Source organism: Struthio camelus, chromosome 2 (assembly GCF_040807025.1).
Source record: "Struthio camelus isolate bStrCam1 chromosome 2, bStrCam1.hap1, whole genome shotgun sequence".
Lineage (NCBI taxonomy): Eukaryota > Metazoa > Chordata > Aves > Struthioniformes > Struthionidae > Struthio > Struthio camelus.
Genome location: NC_090943.1, coordinates 68,823,647 through 68,846,602, shown reverse-complemented (window position 1 = coordinate 68,846,602; position 22,956 = coordinate 68,823,647). Strand labels below are relative to the sequence as shown.

Genomic DNA, 22,956 nt, shown 5'->3' with positions numbered 1-22,956 from the left:
ATGGAGCAGCAAACAGGTGAGTCCACCCAGCTCTGTTCAGTTTACCTCTCTGCTACTGAGGTAGAGCACACTGTGATGAGATGGGACATCTCTCTCTGGACCAAGAAAACTTGCCTGCCAGAGAAGAATTGTTATGACTGAAGCATTCCTAGGAAAGGCTTCAGTTTTGCCATATCACCTTATTACATCCAGAGGAAATTATTGTATGAACCAGTCAACTCCCAAATCAGCATCTTAGCAACATTTTCTCAGACGGGAAGGCCAAGACACAATAAGCTCCAGTGGTTTGTCCAAGGTTATAAACCAGTGACAGAACTGGGAGTAAGATGTAAGTGCTCAGCCCCTCAGTGTATTGCCTGACCCTTGCCTCTGGAGAGCAATAGCACTATTAAAAGCAGTGAGCATTTTCAGAGATAATGCTGTGAAGACTATGTGAACATAGATGTCATGGGGCTGCATTTACACAAGGGTCACCTGGTCAGAGTTTGACTTGTGTGTGGTATAGTTTCACATCTCCACAGGCTGTGCCCTCTGAGCACCTCCCTGCCATTTAGCTATATGCCCTGGAGATATGGTCAAAGGAAGATCACATGCAGGAATGGTATCCTTGCACAGTTTTATTTATGCAGTTAAAAGCAAGTGTTAGAAATTGGAAGGGATCCCCAGTAATAGGAATGCTTCATTCATAGGTGGTGCCTGCTGAGAAGTGAGGGAGTCCTGGCTCCCACAAGCCGGGTGGATGACTCTCCACCAGCTCAATTTAAGAGCTCTAGGGAGCACCTGGAAGCTGCCAGGATGCCACCTCTTTCCTCCCAGGGAAAGACCCTATTCAGCTTACCTCTTGTGTTGACGGCTGAAGGAAATAATTCAGGGGTTTGCTCTGCCCGCTGGGGTGAAAGCGTCATGCTTCCTGACTTGCTGGGCAGGGAAGCCATGCTCCTCCCTGAAATGCTGCCTCTTACGGAGGCCGTGGGAGTGCAGAGGGGCCCAACGCACTAACTCAGTCTCTTCAAGGAGGATATGCACGCCCGCTTGTCTGGCTTTTGCCTGGTGTATGGCAGCGGAGGGGTGCGAGGAAGCTGGTGAATCCAGGAGGAAGAAATCTTTTCCATCAGGACCATGTGAGTAGGGGGAGGGAGACGTTCACCGTAACGCAGATGCCCCTTGAGGCTCCTCTCTCACTTTTCTCAGGGAAAAAAGCTTTCTGTGGGAGCCTCTCTTGGTAACCGCAGCAGAGAGCCAGCTGGGGAGTACCCGGGGACAGGCGGGGAGGGGGGGCAGCTGCAATGCTCTTGGTGCTGAGGGCATCATGTTAGAGTTGTGTGCAGACACCCCGAGAGATCCAGGCAGCTCAGAGCAGAGGTAAAGAAATGGCCTCTAACTGCGTGCGCCCTGCCCAGAGAGGTCGACTGGGCCACCCTCAGCAACCCTCGCAAAACCCTTAGACTCCAACAGGGATGGCAGAGCCATCAAGGTCACGTCAGCCCTGCAGTACTGATGCTGGCACTAACAGCAATGAGTGCTCTCCTGCCTGGTCCCTAAAAGCACTGTGTCTTTAGGATTGCTGTGTACTTCAATATATCACTGAAAGGCTGTCACCAAAACAAATTTATGGAGCTGTCTGCTGGAAAGTTCAGCTGGAGAGAGAAGAGCAAGGAGCAACACATTTCCCTCTAAATGAATAGGAAACTTTCAAGACTTCCTTTCGCCCTGTGGGAGCATTTCACTTTCCAGTGAGCAGCACTATAAATTTTGTCTACTGGTAGAAGTAAAGATGTTTTATGGTTGTCCGGACTGAGCTATGATTGACTTAAAGTCTAACAAATCATTCCTTTCCTCTCCTCCCACTGGCCTTTTAACCACACTACGCACAGTGTTCGCTTTTCCTTTAAAAATAACAAGGGTGGGAGGGGACAGCTGTCAAAAGCACCTGATGAATGAAATTTGAACCATCCTATAATTTTCCTCTACGTGGTTATAAGGACACGTGGCAAACAAGTACAGCAGAAGTCCTCCGGAAGGAAGTGGGCTGAGCTGGGCTGCTGAGCGTTGAGCGTGCGCTGTAAGGAGGCAGATCGCTGTGCGGGAAGCTGAAGCGGCAGCTTCCTGAGGAAGGTGTGGGCTGTTGGAAGGAGGGACAAGGAGTGAACAGGAGCTGTTCCATGAAGTGCGTTTTCGTGAAAGATGCTACATGGTGTGACGGAGGGAACATAACAGAATATTTCCAGGAAGGGATGGTGTATTTGTAACAAATCAGTATGCATGCTCTTTTCTCTGTTGGAATATTGTCATTGTCCTTTATTACGTTATGGGGGAACGTCTTTATCTCATGGTGATTTGGGCGGGATGTGACATTGCCTAACGTAAAAGGGGCCTGCAATATCAAAGAGACAACCGTGAAATAGCACATTACACACTGAATTGAACAGCAGGCTCATTTACATTCCTTTAATTTGGAAATATGAATGTTCCGAAATCCTCTTCTCCACTTGCATTTCCTTATTTGGGAAACATGTAAATTACATTTATGGTAATTTAGTATTTAACTGGTACAAGCATTGCAAATTCCAGAAGCAAACGTTTCAAAATGGACAGGAGCTGTGCCAGCTTCCTTTGAAAATGCGCATGGTAAAACCCACCTCTGCAGATGATTCAGAATGCAGCACCTTCGGCTTCTGGACCTGATCTTGCAAATGCTTATAAAGCAGATGGGACAGCTGGGGTGAGGCTTGCAGGGCTGGACCTTTTGTCCCAATCACATTGTAGGCTTATGGAGTGCGGCAGATGGATTTAATTAATAAACTGGATGTATCATCTGTTCTGCTGTGCGTAAAGTCATTTTCTTACAGCTTTTGAGATCCCAGAATCGCAGGTGAAAATGACGGCAAAGGACCTTTTGGATCAGCCTTCCTCAAATGATGCCAAGAAGCCTCTTCCACGGTGATCCCACTGGTACTTTTTCCAGTCTTGTGTTGGAAACCTTCTATCGATAGTGACTCGTGTTCAGTTACTCACCAGACAGCTTATTCTATTGCCTGTGTAATAGCCCTTATTATTAAGTCATTTCTCTTGTGTCTTGAGTGTATTGTTTCACTTTTAATTTGAGAGCCTTTTACCATTTCTGCTGCAGGGGAAGTCCGTTCTAATACCACACAAATAGCAGTGCTCTTCCTAACATCAGCTTCCTTTCCCTCCCGCTGTATAAATCGCATTCCATCACTCTCTTCACATGCTGCACCCGCAATTCCCTTTACCATTTTGACTGCCCTTCTCTAAGTTCTCTGCCACTCTTCAACGTCCTTTTTAGAACGCGCTGCTCAAAAATGCATGCAGTGCTCCCGCTCAGGCCTTACCCCGACTGCATAGTGCTGCACTTATCGCTTCCTTGGTCATACGATGGATCCCTCTTTACGCTGTACACCCTGGGATAGCAATTGCTTGTTTTGCAACATGAGCTCCTGTGCACTTTATTATCCATTACAACCCCAAGGTCTTTTTCTATATTACTGCTTTCTAAATAGCAATCTCCCATTTTATGTCTGTGTTGATTGTTATTATTTCTCCCTAGATGCACTACTGTCACATTCATCAATATTAAATAAATTTCATTCTGTTGATATCTTCCCATAACTCAGAACTTGCCAGACAGTTCTCCAGTGGGGATTTACTACCCCTTTCCACCTATCTATTTTACATTTTATTGTTTTCAGTACTAGTAAGGTTAAACATAGTGTTGTCTCATGCCAACCAAATGTTCAGAATACAGTGGGGAATAAAAATAGTTGGATTAATAATTAGAAAGTTGAAAGTATGATTTTTAGAGAAGCAAGAAAAATACAACTTTTCTCAAAATTCAAATCCTATATTTTAAATTTCCTCCTTACCCCACCCTGAAGGAAGAGAAAAAAGGTAAAGAAAGAAACCCAAATATTTTCTTAAAAAAAAAAAAAGAGTTGGAAATCTTTGATGAACCTAAACCTTTGTGTGAGCATTTTCATTTGAACCCTATAGCCTTTTAGGGGCAAAAGTATTCTGAGTAATTCTGGCACAGGCAGTGAGAGGGCAATAGTGTAGTTCCTGCCTGTTTCGCAGATGGGATAGTAGACAAAACATTGCTCTGATTAGTGGTTCATCCCCTTTCAGAAAAGCTCTGAAACATTTGCCTAAAGTTAATCGTGTGCCACAGTTCAGTGGGCTTCGGCGTGTTTTTGCTGTGCTGAATAGGGACTGAAGAAGCATATGCTGCAGAGTTTCAATGAATAGCAGTCCCCTGAGCAAAATGTTCAAGCTATTGAATTTAGGCACCTGGGTACCTGGCTATAAGTGACTTACTCAAAGCGCAGTAAAAGTGTGCTGAAGAGGTGGAAACTGAATGCAGAATTCTGGCTGAAACTCTCATCTCATACATATCAAAGGGAATTTTGCAATTGACTTCATTGGTCCCTGTGTTTCAGCCCCCTGGTTTCTAACTTCGAGCCTTCTGGAAATTTTACCTCAGAAAAAAAAACCCATATGTATATTTATGTATACACTGTGTGTCAATAAACAGAAATATTAGCACACAGTTCTTGGTATTGTCAATAACCTTTGATATATTTGTGTGTAACTCTTTACAGAAATTTGCACTGATCGAAAAGAAAGGACAAGAGTGGGGCTGGAGGCAGGGGGGAGATCCCATGTGTTACGAAAAGGAGATACAATTACACAGAGGTCTACTTAAAGGAAGACAGATCTCATTGCTTTGAGTCAGACCCAAGTCAGTGGGCTCGGCTCAGAGAAGCAAAATGAGAATCCCATGGCCGTTTCCCAGCTGTGCTCACTTCAGAGACCATTTGTGACGCACTATGCACTGAGACCCTGTACCGACAAGCACCCATGAGTGCATGGAGGAGCAGGAAACTCTGGAAATTTGCCACCATCCATCAGGGGCTGCTGGAGCTTCTGAAATGGCACCTGGCTGTGCCTTCTGTCGGGTGCTGAAGTAGTCCTGACTTTTTCATGGGGATCCAAAAGCAACGCCCTATGATTTTCCCTCTGGCTGGTTGACTCCCAAACACCATTACCAGCTTGTGGTTAATACTTTGGAGTTTCAGTCACCACCTTAGTAAGTCTTCCTTGTGCCTAACTTGCTCATTCCCATTGAATTTGAAGAGTGTTGACTTAGACTGTCTCTCAGGTAAAGGTGGGGTCAGGAGAAGAGCCCAAACAGAGCTCCATGATTGCATGAGATTTTCTCTGACAGATTCATTTTCAGTAATTGTATCTGCCCACTTGATTTAGGATTCTTCAGGAGACAGTAGTGGAAGTAGATTTCTTTGAAAGTAAATACCCAGCAGCCAGGAGTGTAACAGATGTTATGGAAGGGACCAGTAATTCACTTAACTATGTCTCAGAAAAGCTCTTTTCTATACATTGCTTCTCAATATTCTCTTGGGCTATCACTAGCCCTGCTAAATTTGTGGTTCTCATTTAATCTTCTGGCATGTTCTTCTTATTTTCTAACGCTTTATTTTCTGCCATCGAACTAGAAGAAATTGCTTTTGGCCTGAAGCCCTGCTTTCCGGAAAGGCAACTTGAGATTCTCCTCCTGGTAACTTAAAAGAAATGTTTTCCACTTCAACATGAATGGCTTTGAGGGTGTTTCTCAGCCCACCTGCTCTTTTCTGCACCGATCCATACTCCTAATAAATGCAAATCCGTTTCCTGTTCTGCTAGTGGAAGACATCGCACTAAGACCAAGCCCTAGCAATAAAGCAACTTCCTTGGAGATTCAAGGTTTGATTTTAGGCACAGTCAATATATCCCTCCATCTTAGGGCTTCTTTATTTATCTCTCTCAGGAAAATCGCTATCCAGCAAGCAGTTAGTTATGTTATGGAGAAACGGCCTGCAAGAAAGGAGAGGAGGGCAGTCAGCTGTTCTGGTGTCCACACGATTACTTCCTGTTGGTGCTCTTTTTTGCTAACAGAACCTCCGGTTTCCATCCGCATGGCACTTGCAGTATGTTTTCTGGAGCGGCTGAGAATATGGAGGGAATTCAGTTCTAGTCAAAGGTTTAGCAGCCTCAAAAACTGATCCTCTTTTCCTCCCAGAACAGCTAAAAATGAGATAGGAACTTTCCCTGTAACCATCCCTGGTATTGGCGGCGGACGTCCACACGCTCCTCTCCCTGCTGTGCAACATCTCCTGTCCCCACGTTGTCACGGGCTGTGGTCTGCAACCCATTTTCCAGCCATGTAGAACTTCTTTCCAGTTGTGGGTCTTCTTTGCAATTTGTCTCTGAGTCTTACATCAGGGGCTCCCCTGGGCAGGGGGATTGGGCTGCAAGTGGTGAGGATGGGAGAGAGCCTGGGCTGAAGTCACCCAACAGGGCATCGTTTCATCCTCTCTGTAAATAGGCCCATCATTATACAGTCTATGGCAATAGTTCTGATTAAAAGGTCAGTGTGTTGCAGATAGCACTGCTTGGTGCGGGGATGTAGGTGCACATGGAGTTGCATGCACAAATAGTCACTCTTTTTTACAGCCTTACATCAGAAATGGCACTGAAATCATTACAAATTGTCTGCTCATTACAAATTGTCTGCTGTATAATCTTTTTTTTCTTTACTTAGTCTATAATTACAGTGTCTCTAAGAAAAAGGTGTATTGGATTTTTCTGTCATGATCTATGTTTAGGGTTTGGCAGGATTCAACTTGAATTTCAACTTCAATGATAACATATTATCCATGTTCTTTATTTATAGTTACACACGGCTTGTTTATACTGATGTAAATATTTTTCGACCTGCATCCACGAAAGTGCTATTATCATTGGCTGAAAGAAAAGCAGCCTCCGTCTTTTGAACAGCTGGTGTGATTTCAGAGAGATGGGGTCTACAAATTCATCTACTTCCACAGAATTTAGCCCTTAATTTAGGCAGAAGAGAAATAACAAATACATTATAAAACCCTTCCTGTCAGAGCCTGTCCATGGTCTGTTTTCCTGGAATACTGCACAAGGTGATAACCTGAATCACAAGTAATATTCAAGCTGTAAAGTTTGGATAAGCTAAAAAATGCTCATTTTTCAAAAATTAAAAAAAAAGATATTGTGCTATTAAAAACAGAGCTGAATTGAGAAAGAAGATTGTTTTAAGTAATTTGTGCCTTCAGATAACACAAGAAGATCCCATATGGAATATGAGCAAGTGAAACATAAAAGATCATTAATCAAGTAATACGCCTACTGGAAACAAAACTCACAGCAGCTTAGAGAAAACAGATAAAAAGTTAGCCCGTGATTTTATAAGTAAGTGAAAGTCAGTGCTGGAGCATTATTTCAGAGAGATAACCACATTGTGGACAGCCACAGGTCAGACTTCTCACCATCCAGCTCTTTAGTACCTGGGGTGGGCTGATATCCAAGCAGTGGGAAAAGTTTACTGAGTTGAGACTGTGCCCATATTTGCTGGGGAAAGAGAACATGGCACTGCACAGTAGGAAAAACCTTGTTTTTTTTTCCCCAAGAAAATTAAACTACAGAGCTGTGGAATGATCTGTGTGGACGTGGAGATGCGGTTCCCACCATCTCAGGTGAAGCTGAGGGATTTGCCTGCGCACAGAGAGTCGGCCTCAGGAAAGGAGCCCTGCTGGGGGAGCCCGGGCATTTCTTCTCCAGTCCCCTCATCTGTGACCGCGGCTCCCCCTCCACCCCGCAGTGCTGAAGAGTGAGCTCCCTCACCTGGTTCTGTCCCCGCTTATGGCTCTGCGAAGTGGTATTGCTGCAAACTGTAGTGTTGCTCAGTAATGCAGAAAACTGAGAAATGTCGTGCCAAAACTTTTGTGCACAAAAGGCTGGATGTGGTTTTTGTTTTGTTTTTTTTTTTAGCGAAAGGCTTAATTTTGAAAGAATATATAGTAACACAAAATAATTGGTTCCTACACAGAGGAAACAGGTTATTGGTTCAGAACTGGAAAGCAGGGGAACGGGAGATGACTGCTCCCATGTTGATGCTGATATTTTTTGCTAAATCATTTGGCAGAGTAGATAAGAAAAAAAAGCCAAAGCTATAACTAATTTATGTTGCCACCTTAATGATCCTAAGTGCTCTGAAGAAATTGCCGCTAAGCTTTTTACCCAAAGTATTTGCGGAGAAAGGCTTAAGAATTATTGATAGTAAGAAAATAACAGATATTAATGAACATTTTCTGTAAGCTAGTATATCACTGGAGAGTTTACAAGTCCTAATGTACACTAAATTTGAAAAGTACAATTGTATTTCCATTCTGGAGAGTACTTAAATCTTATAGAAAATTACTGGCTTACTAAGTAAGGATTCTAAAGCACAATTGTCAGAACTGAAACGTCCTTTACTTCCCTAAACAAAACCAACCAAATCCATCAACTTCAAAGTTTTTGTTCAGTACTCTGTTGCCAGGAACTGTTTTCAAATTCAGATGAGGGGAAAAAATAATGACAATACTAAATAAACCATTAAAAGCTCTGCTTAATAAATAAAAAGGATATTAGATTGGCTTAGGCTCCCTAATTTATGACAGAGATGCAGCACTGAAGTGGTGAGAGCGAGTAGATGCTCCAGGACAAGTCTAACAGGATGTTACATTTTTCCATGGGCTAAGAACAGCTACCTACCAAGTCAGAGGAGAAGGTAAGCCTTCTCCTGGTTTTCTCCTATCAAACCCTCCTGGCTTTACTGGTTGGGGTGGGATGCCTTTGTGATCAAGTTCAGCTCTTGGGTAGGTCCAGTGTAATAGGGTTACTTGGTCTGCCCTGAAATTTGGTGCAACTCAAAAGAGGGAGGAAGGCAGAAAGTGTGGAGTGTGGCGAGGATGCAAACAGGTTGTGAAACTGAGACAGATTTCAGGATTTGTAGTAGTTTGAGGAGATGGTTCTCCCCATAAAAGCGGCTCTTTCAGCATTGTGCGCATGGGCAAATATGTGTACACGTACGTGAAGATCTGGGGAAATAAAGCATGGCTCCCCAACAAGCTCAGTCTCTCAGCATTTACTCTGTAATGCCTTGGCATTAATTTAGCTACCTCTGACAGTGCACCATTGGGAGTCATCCTCAGAAAAGTATCCAACTGCCTTGGTAGGTAAGTGAACAGCAGCTGGAAAAAAAGGGAGTTTGTGCAGGGACAGAGGTAATGAAGAGCTTTCTGAGCTATTGATTTTCACATGTATTCAAGGAAGCACTATGGAGAAACAGATTTTTGGGGTCAGATCAGGTTATGCAGAAATGTCTGTCATTTACCATCCAGCCCAGGTCCCAACCCAGACTGACTGAGTCTGCTTTAACACTGCCTAATAATGAGCACAGATATTATTTGAAGTAAATTATTAAAACTTTGAAAAACAGCTACAAATCATTGGTGAAGGTGTTCATAGATTAAGTCACTACACAAAACATTTTATCTGAGCGCTGTTGCTTCTGAGATACCTCACAGGAGTAAAACAGCTAGGAAATCGGGGACAGAGGCTTTTGAGACGGCAGAAAAGAATTAGCAGGTCAGTAAATACATTCTGATGGACTGCCAAAAGGTCTTGGAAAAAAGACATTTGTGTTTAAGCGTAAGAAAAGTTGCAAAACAGCTAGGAATTTCTCAGTGAGAATTTCTGGAGCCTGCAGACCACCTCCACCCCTGCTCTGTGGCCTTGGGCAGAGGTGTGGGAGAGTGATGCTGCCCCAAACTGGAGGGGACAAATCCAAAGGGAGAAATCAAAGGATTTAAGCCCTGATAAAAGTCAGGGTCATCTTCTCTCCCAAGTTGGCCCTCTCCTCCATGGAGATGTGCTTTCTTCTTTGATGTAACATAAGCATTGTGCAGATATGCCCTTCGTTGCCTCAGTCAGGTAGGGCAGGCGTCACCTCTGTGCAGCTCTCTGAGTGTCCTGTCCTCTGAGTGTTCTCCCATCCGTGGCAGAAACAAAATAAAAACAGCCAGCACCCAGCAGCTGAGGCATGGGCCAGAGGCTCTGCAGCGCAGCTGCAGCTCTCCCTCCTCCTCCTCCTTTTCTGCAGCGCGGCCACTCGCGGCACTCCTGGTCTTCCACTGTGGTGGAGACACGGCAGCTCTTCCTCTTCTCCGCTGACCATCAGGTGGGATGGCAGCTGCCCATCTACACGGCTCTTTCTATAGGTCAGTGAGGGCCTTGTGCCAGGGCGGGCTCTGGGGATGCTCGTGCCCAGTTTTCCTCCTCAGCTCTCATGGCCAGACCTCAGGCAGCCTGAGCCCTTCACCAGGCAGTAGTGAGGCTGGGCCACTGCTGATGTTGGCAGCTCCTCTTTCCCCACTTCCCCGCAGGTTTCTGCTCCAATTCTACCTCCTCCTGCTCATATAGGCTTTCTAGTTATTTTGTCTTTTGAAGAACTCCCAAGATGTATTTCCCTGCCACCGTGTTCCTCTGTTTCCTTATATTTTTTCCCGCACACACGTACAGCCAGGGTACAGCTTGCAGTTGCTCCAGGGCCATACCTGCTTCTGCACACGCTGCTGTGCTAGCTCACTTGCTGATGCCTATGAATCAAAGGTCTTCTCAGAGCACTGCATACAGAGGTGGAGCGGGTGCAAGTCAGCAGTTAATAGCCTTTCTCACACAGGTCTTCAAGACACATCTGCACCCAGGGCCAATTCGAAACACAGGTCTGGCTCTCCATGCATAACTCTCCCTGCTGCTCCTTCAGCTCTAATCATTAGGATCCAATCGCTTCAGGAAAGATGAATGCATTGACTTTTTTTTTGGCCTGTTGTTCAGGGATCATTGTTCCCATTACACAGTAACTGTAATTATTGCTTTGCTGGACTTTTGGGTGATTTCTTAGCAGAAAGGGAAAAAGAAAAAGGAGGAGACGGGTGCAGAATCAGACTCATCTTGGAAATACAAATAACCTCTTGCCTCTTGCCAGCAGAATTGTTTCCTTTAGGTCAGAGCTCGTATGCACTTGCACATGCACACATTGCTTCCTCTACTCTGCTATGCCTGGGGTAGTTTGTCTAGTTTTAAATTGGCCAGAGTAGATGAAGGGTGGCAGAAGGTTATTTTTAATCTGCCAATGTGTTATGGGAGACTGTTGCTGCAGTGAAGCATAGAAGGTGGGGGAAGGCAGAGAAAAAACATAAAATAAGTTTATTTGATCTAAAAGAGCACATGATGTGAGAATTTCAAAGGTCCTGGTACAGGATTGTTATAGTCGCATAAAATAATCATTTTAATTTTTTTTTCCATTTTTTATTCCCTAAGATGACATGTTCCTACATAGATCACTGGAAGTCTCGGCTTGAGTGAGGCTGTGGCAACGGGACAAGGAAGAGCCTCATTACTGGACTTTTCCAGAAAGCCCTTGTCTGATTACACAGCTCGATGTAACAAGGAGTTTCAGAGTGTCACCACTAATATACCCAGGAGCTATTGGTTTTGTAGCACACTGCTAACCTGCCTGATCCTGAGAGATGATGTGTAATGAGAGGACATCCCCTCCCCTAGGGCAACTGTCAGAGGAAGCAACTCAGGTGTCTGCGATTTCCACTCCTGCCCCTTCGAAATAGCAATTTCTCTCTGTTTCTCATTTCTCCTATCTCTTTTTTTGCTTTTTTTCTTCACTTTACCTAAGAGCATCCTTAGCAATTCAAGATAAGTCCAGCTGTGGTTAATTTGTCATGGAGAAAATAATATCACACAGAGCAGTGCTGGGCAAACAAACAAAGCAACCCACCCAAAGCCTGCCCCTAATTGATTGATGAAAGGAAAATTAGAGCTGCCTAGAGAAACAATTTCCATAGCAATGGGAATAGAGAGAGCAGGGGACAGCATGTGTGCCGTGAATTGTGGAGGACCTGGCCTGCTGCTCCAGCCTTGGAGAGCTGTGGGAATGGCCGGGCACGTTGGCGCCTGCAGCAAGGTGCCGGCCAGCCTGCCCAGGGCTCGCTCCCACAGCAGGGAGCGGATGTGCCTGGTTAGGACGGGATTTTTTTCTGGCTGACCAGGCCCACTGCTCTGCGGGGCACTGCATGAGCTATGTGAACGGCTCAGCCAGACTGAGGGGTTGCTAGCACAGTGCTGTACTGAGCCGTGCAGATGAACTTCCTCTCCCCCCCTCCAAAAAAGAGTTAAAAAGATACCCTATTTTGTAGGGTTTTTTTCTCTTCTCTCCATGTGTCTTTTCTTGTAGGTAAGAAACAAGATTACACCTCAGCGTAAGAACTGATTGCGATCACTTCAAACAGAGTGACTTTCTTTTATTTTCTCCATAGCAAAATCATCCAGGAGACTTCCAGGCAAGAGTTTCTCGCCTTCAGAAAACCTCTGCAAGCAGTATAGATAATAAGGACACACTGGTAATTATTACAATAACGTTCTTCATTTTTGATGTTTAAGGTTAATCGTTGCAAAAGTGACTAGTGATACGGAGTGTATTTCAAATTTTATTTATCTGATTGGAGGAGTGGTAAGGAAGACTTGCCCTCAGCAAAGCAGGCCCAGCAAAGGTGTCTCAGCATGGCAGCCTACGGTCTCCCAAGCTGCTAGCTGCTTTTTTGAAAACCTTGTTTATGTATGTGGGTATACAGTAAATTTGTATGTACCTTTTGTTGCTTGTTGTTTGTTTGTTTGGCAGACCACAAAGAGCAAACTCCAGCTCCTGGCAGCTAAATTATGAACAAATGTTACTGTTAATTTGGTGTACTACAAAATTAACAATTTGCAAATTATAATGGCCCTGTGGAGGGAAAAAAAAAAAAAAAAGCAGCACACAGAGCGAAACCCTTCACTCTGGACTCAAAACCTGAAAAAACAAAGCGCATCCGTTTTCATAGCTATCAACTGGGCACGTCTTCCACTATGTTTTCCGCAGCTTAATTCTCACCCCATTCTGGCTTGGTGCTAATGGGAGCTCTGCATCTAAAGAAGAGCAACCTTTTCTTGCAACACGTGGCTGCCTTCATTTTTGTGTTTTAAGCTCATGCCCTTTTCAAAGGCAGAACGTACGTTACTGCTTTTGGCACCGTTTTGATTATGGACTACAACCGCATCAGATGAAAGGAAAGGCAGGACTGACATGATTTCCTCTAGACTGCCTTTGTCTGACTCACCTTTCTCTTCAACAGCCCTTTCTGAAATAAGTGGACAGACCAGTCACTAAACAGCCTGTCTCATAAAAAGTAGCCGCTTCACTATTTTCATTGGTAGTAGCAGTCTGGAGAACATAAAGAGAGACCGCCTCAAGGATAACTGTCTAAAAAGAGCGAGGGAGAGAAATACAGTTATGACATGTAACGCACCAGCTGACCTGCAGATGGATTTGTCTCAAAGCAGCATGGCATATTTTTTATTTGCCCAACTTTTGGAGATAAATTTAACGGCACTGCTTTCTGGAGTGGGCAAAAGTTAGTAGGCTCTGAGGAGCACACGCATTTCAGGGACTTGGAAGAAGTTACAGTAAAGAGCCAGCGCAGCAGGAACACTACTTAAGGGACAAAAACAGACCGAAGGAAAAGGGAATATGGGAAAACAGAGATGCTGAGGTTAAAGCTGGTCATTCCACTGCGTGGCAGAAATTTCTACTTTTTTGTTAAATGCCTTTCTTTTCCAAAATTATCTGCTTTCTGGGGAAAACTGGAGCTTTCTATTGAAGAGAATACTGAAGTGTTGCTGGGTTTGGACCATTTTCTGATATTCATCTTTCTACTGAAGAAATCAAAATTTGCCAGGAAGGGAAACAAATCCTCTACTGTTGTCATTGCTGTTGCTGACAAGTTTTAGCAGGAAATCTCTCCTTGCCTACCTTTAGTGCAGGAATGAAAAGCTTGCACTTGATGTAGAAGAAAAGGGAAAGACAAACAAAGAGGATGACAAAATTAGACAAGTCAAAGTGTCCTGATTTGTTTATTGTCTACTCTTTGGTACTTGCTCCTCTTAGCTTCTTGTTTTATTTTGTTTTTTCTTTTTTCTTTTTTTTTTTTTTTTGACTCGTCAGGGCTCTTCTTTTAGACTATCAGCTTTTCATGTAGGGATTGTTACTAAGTTTTCGCATGGGCTAGCATGTTGTGAGTTTGACTGGCAAAGGGTTAAGGATAACAGCTTGTGCTAGTCACTGCGGCGAGACAGCCAGAAGGGAAGGTCTTCTTGACAACCCTTTGGTATAGTAAATAGCAGGGGAGCCCAAACAGGAAGGCTGAAGTATTTGATACAAAACTGAGTGAAACTCCTATTCAGGAAGAGATTTAGACATACAACTAGCTGAAAACCATCACAGCCAGCACTCCTCCTGCCTGAGCACAATCTGAGCAGCCGTTTAGACCCTGACCGCTGCTGTTGCCAAAGGCTGGTATTTCTGTGAGATATGGTACCTAGCCCCAGCTCAGTCCTGTGTGCCTTCAGCCCTGAAGCAAGCCTACATATCTGCAAGATAAACTTGAACAGGCCTCCTCAGCTTAAACTCAAGCACCTTACTAGATCGGGGTTTGCAAGGCCCCGAAGCCCATTTGCGTGTACTTACAGGGTAGGCAGCATGCTAAAATGGAAGTAGCGTTGTTTCTAGAGAAAACAATAAGGGCTAATAGGATAAGGACAGGTTTGACATGACAGTATCAGCTAGAAATAGGTGCTGACACCACTAGGGTGACATTTTAAATATATTCTTACATGGTTTATTTGCAAGGAATGAACATAATGGTGCTCCAAGACACGAAGAACTCCACCTGCTCTGGAGATGTAGCTATAGCAACCTCCACAAGATTGCATTGCTAATCCGCAGGTGTTGAAGAGCCATAGATAGATGCTGTTGAGTAATTCGGCTCCAAATAGATACTTTGATCTGCATAACAGCTTGCATTTATGTCCCAAACATGGATCACTTCCAGTTCTACAATTCTTCCCTATAAAAGCGACATTCTCATCCTTTATTTTATAATGGGAGTCTTTAAACTTGCCTTTGCTATCTAATAAATAAGACAGCTCCATTATTTGGGGGGTGGGGGTGCGGTGAGGCTGGAGGAGAGAGGAAATTTTCATTGCCAAAAATTATTAAGCTATGATGTTTTGCACCCTTTATCTGAATGTCTCCTCAATGGGAACAAAGCCAAACAAATGAGAATACTTGTTCTACTTTCCTATATACACAACTTACTGATGAATCAATTCCATATTCACATTAAAGACAGTCTATGCCACTGCAGAAGCTGGTGACCGTCTCTGAACATGTACTAAATCAGATAGTGCTTCATTAGCAGCCACAACACCATTAAAAACACCAGACTAACATCTGCCCCACTTTTCTCTCCATGAGATGTCACTGAACTTGGTGGGGATGGCTGGAGCAGAAGTCAAGGCAGAATATGGCTCATCATCAAACAGCTCCAAAGGAACAGGCACCTTTGATAAGCAAAATCTGTAATTCACCGATAAAATGAAAAGAAGGAATTCAATAGCTCCAAGAGAAAAATGACTCTTCATTGTATTCCCTGCTAATCTGCTGGAGCACTTCTTTAGGAGGGTGGTTCAGTCACACACTCATCATTTCATGAAAGCCTGTTAAGGACATTTGATGAAGCCTCTAAAGTCTATACCATTTGCCCCTTTCTGTCTCTCCCTTTTACCTTTTATTTCTTTGCTAGCCGAACATCCCACAGTCTAGCTGTTCCCCTCACTTCCTGAAGCAGCCTGTACTGCCTCATTTCCCCCCACTTTCATGTATTCATGTCTCATGCAGGCTATCATATAATTGCCTTATTTATCCATCCAACTGTATTTGCTGCGTTAAAGAACCATAAATCAAAACAGAAAAGCCATTCAAAATCTCTCTACGCTCGCAGAAGTCAGTGGTCAAAATTGGCCAGGCTGTGGCCTCTGCCACTTCACCAGGCTCCTCAGCCGCCTCCGTCTCCCACGGACCTTAAGCCCGGGCACCGACCCCGCGATGTTTCAGGCTCTCTATTCCTGGTTCTCACAGCTTTTCCATTTCAGGGTGTTGCCTTTGGTCATTGCGTGGCCTCAGCTGCAGGGGTCAGGGAGGCTGGAGGGGGTGGAAATTACAGCATCCGGCTTGGTCGCCCAGGGAAAGAGGTGCTTTGGTCTTCAGTGTCTAGGTCTTGGGCGTCTGGCACGCCTGTGCCTCGGGCTTTGAACGGAGGACACCTGCCAGTTGCCCTTTATCAACCAAACATCTGATCTCAAGTGATCAGTCTGAAATCACAAAACACCTCTTGGTAAGGCCATATTAATTACACTTCCTATCTTTTAATTCTTCATTAATTAAATCCTATGGCAACTTCTCCATTATTCTGCCTGGGATTGATATCAAGTTAATTGGACCATATTTACCTAGGTGGTTTCATTTGTCTTGAAATTTTTGCACAATATTAATATTGGCCTTTGAGAATTTCCCCTCTATTTCATGATTTATTAAAAATTCACATTCAAAGGCTAATAATATCCCAAGCCAATTCTTTCATGACTCTTGGGGAGAGAAGGGGGAGGAGAGGGCCCTTTTGTAGGCCTTATGATTTAAAAAAATGTTTAGCCCTAGTACAAGTAGTTCAATATCTTTCTTAATTATTAATATACCAGAAAATACTTTACCCCGAATTGAGAACAGAAACAATTGTTGAACAATTTTGCTTTTTTCTTCATCATTATTAATGACTTGGCTGTCTCCTAGTACTGACACTATAGCTTTGATAGTTTTTCTGCTGTTGCTAATATGGTCTGAAAAAAACCCTTCTTATACATAGCTTTACCAGCCATGGATGTTTTTCTGATATCTTTAGTATCCTTTATCAATTTCCTACACTTCATAAGCTCTTATTTATATGCATTTTTTTATTTCTTTCCCCTTTTCCCCATATGTTGCATATTGCTTTTTAATTTGTTATTCCTGCCTCCATTCTTCCACTAAAAGAAAATGAGCTTCTCACCAATATTATTCAGCTCTTTCATTGTGAAATAATGGCTTTTTGGCCATTTAATTTATGCTTCTTCACGATCATTTTTTTTCCCATGTACATTTGTCTAGTTGCCTCTGCCTTCACATTCAGTTCTCTTGTAACTTTCCTTAGTTTGGAAAAACAGCACTTTTAAGTACAACATATATATGTTACTTTTACTTACAGAAGTTGTCAGGTAATGATATCCATCCTTAGGCAACCTGCACTTTCGGTTTCCGACAAACAGAATAACACAGTTTTCCTCGCCCCGCAGACCAACGCTTAAGGAAATCATCAGTCTGTACCAGGCCTGGGCTGCTAAAGAGCTCACCTCTCTAAAGTGCACCAATTTGGTTTCATAATTCAGTGCAGTTTATAAACTAGCTCACTGATCCACACACAGGCGAGATTTGCTGCCTCTGAGATGCCAGTCATTCCCAAATAAGTAGCAGTGGCTTCAGCAGATAATGTGCCACCTCTGTTTTTACAGATTGTGCCCTGCCTAGGCAGGTGCTGTCCAGGGATTTTTAACATTTCAAACACAAAGCTTTCCACCCAGTTTCAGTTTGCCAATTATATCAGTTTTTTTCCCCTCAGTGATTATTTTCAGTTCCTCCTGCTTGCTACCTAAACTCCTCATGTTGGCCTGTAAACACTTGGGAAACAAGTGCTCCTCACAGCCTGTGGCACTGATTTGTTGTGTTCGTAGCACACTAAGTCGGACAAGGTCTCTGGCCCAGGGCGCACTTGGTTGACATAACCCCGTGGGAAACGGAGGCTCTGCAAGACGAAGAGGCGGGCTCAGAGGTCAGGTAAGGCAGAGTCAAGCTGAACACTGATTCTCAGTCCTCCTTTGCCTCAATGGTGAAAAACTCTCTTTCCCTTGAATTCCTTTTGAGCTATATTGCTCCCAGATGCACAGAACTGTTTTTAGCAAGCCCGAATAGCCTCTCAGTTATCTAGTTGAGTGGGAAATGTCACATATTGCTGCAGAAAAAGTCTTAACTTTCTTTCTTTGTGTACATGCCAGCCTATAACATGACTGGACTAGAAAAATAATATTTTGAGAATCAAAATCAGCACTTTTTTATGTTTGGATGTGCTGGTTTTCACTTTGCTTAGCATTTCAAGTGCAAGGTCATGTGGCAAATCATTACACTAGCAATGCGTATCCCTGTTGGAAGAACTCCATCAGGAATTGATTTGAGAAAGGTCTGGGCAGGGGCTAATTTTTTTTTTTTTCCTTGAAAATAGCTCCATTATTCAAAATCCATTTGTGCAAAATCATATCTTCATTTTCATTGCTGATGGCAGCCATTGTAAGGAAAAAGCCAATAATCTTAAAGTGGGAATCATTTTTTTGAAGCAATAATGTCAAACTGTGGCTCCTCGTGTCCCTGTGTACTCTCCTACTCCCATGGATTTGTACTGTGGAATTAGAGAGCTGTGGTTTAGGAGAGACGTCTGGCAGTCACCTAGTCAGCCCTCTCGAAGCTGGCCCAGCATCGACACGACATCAGGCCAGCCGTTGTGTTTACACGTACGTGCGTGTGCACACACACTTACTGTCTCTCTCTCTCTATACATGTACACATATACACATTATTATATATGGCCTTCACTACTTTTAGTAGTTTTAAAAATCTTACACAGGTGCTGTATCTTAGAAATGCAGCTTTTAACACCAGCTGGTTTCACTTAGCTAAGTGTTTTATCTAAAAGATTAGATTACTCACCCCAGGGAAGAAAGTAACTTAAATACACTGTACGGCAGGTAAAGTGCTTTGGGCTCTGCATTGTGTCATTAAGACCAATAAGAGAAAGCAGCAAGACTTATCTTAATCCTGCTGATCAGCTCAGTTAACATGGTCCCTACAGTGTCCTCCTTGATATCCAATCCCCATGGTTTCTTGTTCTATGTATTTTGTTCTGGTAATGTTCTTTATCAGATCATTGACAAGGGTGCAAAAGTACATATTAAGTAAGTGGGTATGTGGCCGGTATTTAGAGAAGTCATGTGCCTAATTAACATGGAAATCAAGCAACAGACTGTTAAGTCTTTCATAGAAAGAAGAGAAATGTACTAGATACAGGCCCTAAAAATAAAAAACAGAAAGAGGAAAAAGTGCACAAGGAAGGAGGCTAATTCTAGACAGAACTCCAAAGCAATGCCATTCATAACAACCTATCTACTGCCGGCAAACGCCTTCATCATTTGGAAGTATCTCTTCATACATAGCAACATGAGCAAGCAGAAAAAACGAAGGGGGCTGGCCTACCACATCTTACACATCCAAAGGGTAGTGATATGATCCCTATGCTCACGGGACTTCTCCTTATTCATGAGAGCACACGCTACTCCCAAAGCAGCCCTGACCGTGCTCCTCAGTCGCACGAGGACTCTTCCCCTCCGGCTGCACCCTGCCCGCAGCACGCACCCTTTAATGAAACTTCAGTTCATCTCAGCAGTCGCATCCGTGTCAGGATGAGTTTTCTTTCCTCTTAAGTTTCACCACGAGAGCTGACAATTCACAGGCCTCCGGTGATTGCTTCAGTTTAGGGGTTTTCCTTCTGTCTTCTGTTGCTGTTTCCCCCACCCCCCTCCCCAACTCCTCTGCACAGTATTCAACACCAAAGACTCTGTTTTGAGGAGGCAGGCTGGAAGGAAAAATGTGCATTTCACATGCTGAATATTTAATCAAGTGAATCCTTAAATATTTTATCAAGATCAATCTTTAAATCAGTTCAGCACTTAAACCTCACTGGGTGACGGCCATGAAACAGAACAGAGAAGTCGCTGACAGTGAACTGCAAAGAGTTTTTCCTCACCACTTTCCTCTGCCAGAATTTTAAGTGAGGTACACCTGTTTCTGAGCTAGGAAACCTACTCTGTCTTTTATATTACCTTTTCTGACTGGCTTCCTGACTATATGTTACAGTAATTTGCCAGACCTGCACAAAAAGGAAATATTCTTGCAGGAGAAACATCCTTCTACCAGTGCAGAAGCAAACATACGTAAGAATATCCCATTGTTAATACTCACAATGGAGTCATAGCCTCATTTGCATTGCCGTGGTTTAAATGAGGATGGTCTAAAATAAGTCATTGTCAGATGTCTATAAATATTGATGAGTGCTCCAGGACTTGGGTTTGTAACCGTTTGTTTCTTTTCTTTTGTAGCCTGAAAGCCATGTTTTACAGTAGCAGAGATGTCGCTGCAAATTCTGGGAGGGAAATGCCTACCTTTGCTTAGCGGGTGACAGCAAAAGAAAAGAAGAAAGTTATGGAAGAAAATTTCAAGATGAATAATGAATCAAAGCAGGCTGGCGGCTGGTGAATCTTAATTAGAAACCTGACATAACAGCAGCCTCCTGCCCCGCTCTCGCAGGGATGCTCTGTGTCTGTGCAGCACCCACCTCTCGGTGCCTCTCGGTAACACCAGCAGTGGAGCCTCTTGCCTGATCCGAGTACGCAGCAGCCACCCAGGACAATAGCACTGCTTTTCTCTCCTGGATCAAGAGATGGAGAATGTGCCAGCAAAACTGAGAGGAAAAGGTGAATCTGTGGCCACCCTCCTCCTTCCAAAGATTATCAGCAGGTCTACTGCCAGTTTGGTGAACAGGTCTTGCCACTTCTTCTTCCCACTTTTTTTCCTATCTGGAGTTTCAACACTCCTATTCTAGATGTCGTAGTGAAGTGCCTAAAGTGACATGGAAGGAGGCTAGAGCATCCGTTGTCTGCTGTGGGTAGTTGTCATCAGTATTTCTGCCAGTAAGGGATAGCTTGCCCCAAAGGGCAGTCCCAGAACTAGGAGTCAAGCGAGTTTATCCCGGGTCGTGCTGTGATGAGGTCAGGTCACTGGGCATCAATATCTCCCGCTAAAATGGGAAGAACATTCATTGTTCCCATTTATTTTGTGCTTTAGAGGAAAAGTACTCCGTAAGTGCTGCGGTTTATTGTTCCAATGTGACTGCAAAATCATGATGTCTTTATTGCAAAATGATCTTTAAAACATGAAGCATTAGGATGGTGACTGAAGTCATTAGTATCAAATTGCTCTGCTTTTGCCCTGTCACATTGATACTTCAGAGCAAAATTGTCTTGTGGGCGTTTATAAGATTTTAGAAGGGTAACTTGTCTTTTCAAACCTTGATCAGGGAAGGGGAGGGGGGGAAAGACCCCAGACATTTTCTTAATGAATGAGGACTAAGATTTTCCACCTGCCATTCTGAGACTCTCCTTTAATATTTAAATTCTAAATCCACTAACAATCAACATGATGAGAATGAGCCTCCAATTGTTTGGAAGCCGTACAGGGCAGGCTTTGCTTCACTGCAGCCCTGCTTTGAGCAGTTGAGCTCTCAGAAACAGCAAGTGCCGCAGTGCCCCAGCCTTCTCCCTGTCAACACGAGGAGGGAAGAGGCCTTGCTGCTCCCAGTATAAATGCAGGGACCATATTTCTGCACTTTAGTTGTGTAATGCTTAGCACGGCTCCGTCCATGACTTAACTCTCTTGGGCGCTACTTCAGTAGAAATAAATGATGAATCAGACAGTCTTGTACGGCTATGGTGATCTGGAAGTGTCAGGTTCTCCAGAACTGCTCTGTCTTATCTATCTTATGGATTATATTCCAATCAGGTTTCCAAAAGGGCTATTTATCCTTCCCCTCCACTCTCTTTGAGGTTGGACTGCATCTCAGAATCGTGTTTCCTCTTGCAGCAGAAAGTCCAGGTAACATTTCAGCAGATTCAGTAAGCGCACTCTGCTGTATTAGGACACATCATAAGCAGCCTTCCTCCACCAGCAGCTCCACCGTGGCAATTTTCTGACTCTCCTTTGACTTGTTAGTCCTGGGCCTTCCCTCCCTTCATTCATGCACTTCGCATCTCATGCACACGCTTGTAGATGCCTGGTTTTGACCCAAAGCACAAGTGCAAGGAGGGAAGCTTTCTGTTCTCCCTCACTGCATATGGCATGGTACAACCCCATCCCTCAGTTTCTTAACAAAATACTACTACTGGCGGATGTGTCTGTTTGCTTCCTCATTCCTCCTTTTCTTCCCTGCCAGTTCCCCAAATAACTTTTGGATTAGCTAGGTTGTTTCCAAACAAATTTGACAGACCTGGAAGTGTCCTTAAAAGCTACAGCTACAGCAATAAATGAAACATGCCTGGAGCTGTTCTCTGGCGCAGAACTGTTCTTGTCTGCATTATTCAGTTCATTTCCCCTCCAGACTACAGACCATCATTCGCACTACATCCTGGGAAGGTTTCAGGGCCTATGCTAACTCCCAGATCATGCCCAGCAATTGCTGGGAGGGTGCTGCTTGGAGCAGGCCAAAACAGGGCCAGGGACCACTACAGCAATTGTTACAGCTGTGTAGATGACAGAGTGCCCGTGCCTAAAACGTTCTCTGACATTGCTTAGTTTCCTAGTATAGAAGTGGCCAAATGGAAATGCCTAAAAATCTGATCAAAACGGGCAGCCGGACAGAAGCCAGGCAGGAATCCACACTGCGTACAACCTTCTCCAGATACTGGAGTGCCCAGCTGCAAGAAGTGACCCCACAACAAGCCAGATTTCATTAGCTCAGGACTGACTGGGTGTGCTGGGCATATACTCTAGGTTTGCGTGGATGGCCTCACCCAGGGTCATTTGCCTGCACATTACTGCTCCTTGTTGCTTCAGATAGTGTTTGGCAAAGTGCTGTGCCTAGGCCACATGTGTAATGACTCAGCCTCTGTGCGGTGACTGCTGCATGCTGCAGGAAGGACTCACCTCGTAGGCACCTATATTGCAGCCTCTAGGACCCGGCTGTGGTGCCTTTTGAAGGCAATGATGCAATTGGTCCAGATTTAAACGAAAACAGGCTCTAACACAGTATAATCCTACTGTCCCCCACAGCTGGAAAAGCCTATGGACCCCAAAGAAGGGCAATTCAAAGGGGCTGCATGGAGCTGATGGGGGAATCCCCGTAGGGCTGTTCCAAGGCCTCCAAACTTTAGGGGCTTGCCCGTAGGCTGAGCCGGGAG

The 22,956-nt window shown here is 44.1% G+C and overlaps 1 long non-coding RNA gene across 2 annotated transcripts; it reads left to right on the top strand.

Moving 5' to 3' along the window:
* Nucleotides 1–839: 839 nt before the first annotated feature.
* Nucleotides 840–20,961, top strand: LOC138066381 (uncharacterized). Of its 2 annotated transcripts, XR_011139807.1 has the most exons (6): nucleotides 840–1,121; nucleotides 1,560–2,952; nucleotides 11,245–11,513; nucleotides 12,255–12,338; nucleotides 17,632–17,734; nucleotides 20,104–20,961. It is a non-coding gene; the product is annotated as an uncharacterized lncRNA (long non-coding RNA). The 2 variants fall into 2 exon arrangements; XR_011139808.1 differs by lacking the exon at nucleotides 17,632–17,734.
* Nucleotides 20,962–22,956: the final 1,995 nt, after the last annotated feature.